Here is a 2,631-nt window from a genome sequence, read left to right as displayed (position 1 = left end):
ATAACTATCAATCTTAATTCCCAAAATAATGGATTAAATTATTTCTCTTGAAGAAAGAAGGGAAAAAATCTGCTCAGGCCATATATCTTTCCCCCAAGTGAACTTTCTAATTTTCTCGGTAAGTTTGGGTAAGTTGATTTTTCATAGCACTGTTATAGGAACCATTTATTGCACAGCAGAGTATTCATGGAGCAGTTCAGCTTCTAGTGCTATTAGGGTCCCCAAATTACAAGTCACTATAACTGTGACAGTGCACCTGCCAAACACTTGGCCTGCTAAATTACCTAGATCCTCTTCCTCTAATAGAACATAAATAATTTTATAATAGTTTGAAGAAAATAAAAGCACTTGTTTTTTTACCAGAGTCAATCTGACAAAGGTAATTTTGTCTATTACAGGGTTTTGCCTTCAATCTGAACCGCTCATAGAGCTATGTCATTGGAAGTTAATATCATGCCAACAAAGTCAATTTAAAGTGGTAGTTGTGTAGCAAAATCACCCAAGAACCTCTAGGTACCAATAGTTGGCATGAAAAATACTACAGAATCAAAAAATATATAAAATTATCCTAATGACTCAGAAGAAGATAAACAATTCTGTGGGTTATTTTATTAAAGAAAAAAAAAAAAAAAAAGATGGACTAGCATCACAAATAAAATATAAATATACCCAGACTGTGAAATAAAAGAAGAGACCCCTAAAGAGAAATCAGAATAAGGTGAAAAGATAGCTGGTTAAGTTTAAATTAAAAATGTAGAATGACAGAAAGATTGTAAATAATTTAAAATATAATATTTTATTTAAATTGCATGTGGGCAGCAGAAAATTAAAACACAGACGTGGCCAAAAATCCTGTCAATAATGTAAGGTAGAGAAAGTAGATATATATTAAAATAATGAAAACATTAGAATGTAATTATGAGTAACACAAAATGAAGACCCACGGTAAGCATTGTAGGTGCTCTGAGAAATAAAAATATTTGAAAGAGAAGTATCTTTAAATCTTTGATCAGTGAGCAATTATAAAGATCTTTTTCAAATTATTTTTTAATAATCTCTAGTTAAATTGTATTGTAGCAACAGTATGAATTAGGTAATTATATGCTATGGAAACATCAAGGTTCATTTGATGGGTTAGTATATGGGCAACTTACAGAAATACTAGAAGTGTGGTGAAAAGAAGAGGTAATATTGGTATTAGCCACCTTTGTGCCAGATCTGCCTGTGACAGACATTGTCCTGAGTACTTCACACACACTGAAATATTCAATTTTAAAAACAACATTAATCCTCAAAATAGCAATATTAGTCAGGGTTCTCTAGAGAGCAAGAACAAACAGGAGATACACAGATATGTATATCTAGAATGAGATTTATTGTAAGGAATTGGCTTATGTGATTAAGGAGGCAGAAAATTGCTACAGTCCACCCTCTGTAAGCTGGAGACCCAGGAAAGGTTGTGGAATAAATTCCAACCTGGATCTGAAGGCCTGAGGACCAGGAGTCCTCATGGTGTAAGTTCTAGTTCAAGGGCAGAAGAAGACCAATGTCTCAGCTCAAACAGTCTGGCAGAGAGAGAATTCACCCTTCCTTTGCCTTTTTGCTCTATTCAAACCCTCAGAAAGTTGGAAGATGCCCACTCACACTGGGGATGGCCAGCTGCTTTACTCAGTCCACTAATTCAAATGCCCAGTCCTTCCAGAAACACCCTCATCGACACACTCAGAAATAATATCTAACCAAATATGTAAGCATCTTGAAACCAGTCAAGTTGGCATATATGATTAGCCATCACAAACACATTTCAGATGAGGAAACTAAAGAAAAGATACGATAAGAAATTTGAGTAAGGACTGCTTAGCTTATGAATGGAGGAAGCTTAAATTTGTACCTGGCCTCTTGGGCTCTATCATTCATCTCTTCTGATCAGAACTTGCACAAAATATTACAAGATGGCATGCATTTTTCTACAGCATCTTCTGGCATCTGAAAGAATGTCTGACACATAGTAAGCCCTCACTAAATGTTTTCAAAATGAATAAATACATATTTTTACATCAACCTCATTATTATATTTTGAACAATGTATTTCACTTGCATAATCAATTATGAATGTTAAAACACTGAAAAATTGTACCCCTAACAAACTCTGTATACATTTGAACAGATTTTGTTTTGTATATTTGGTGCTTAGTTAATAAATGGCATAAAAGTTTGTGACTATGAAGTTTTCCATTAGCTGTTCCTTTTATCAAAGAGATTGATGTCTCAAAATTTAGTTTTAGAGAAATAAATTGCCATCATTATTTTATTTATCGTTATACTAATTTGTCTTAGTTTATTTTTTCATTATTAAATTTCTTTTTAAATTACTTGCACATTTCTTTTAAGAAACATATTATTTGACTCTAGTTTTAACCTAACCTATAGCCTTAAGTTTAACCATATGTCTTAACTAATATGCGTCTGTTGCATGTTGGTATATTTCAAATAATTTATTTCTCTTTTAAGGTATTATTTTGTACATTGTTGTCTCCTTTTAACACTATCTTTGACATAAAGTTTAGTTATACTAATAGCTACTTAACACTTAAGGAATACAAATTAAAACAACATTTCTATAATTATTAA

This window comes from Rhinopithecus bieti, unplaced genomic scaffold (assembly GCF_001698545.2).
Source record: "Rhinopithecus bieti isolate Rb0 unplaced genomic scaffold, ASM169854v2 scaffold_27295, whole genome shotgun sequence".
Taxonomy (NCBI): Eukaryota; Metazoa; Chordata; class Mammalia; order Primates; family Cercopithecidae; genus Rhinopithecus; species Rhinopithecus bieti.
The sequence above is the reverse complement of the archived record's forward strand: the minus strand, read 5'-3'. Positions refer to the sequence as shown.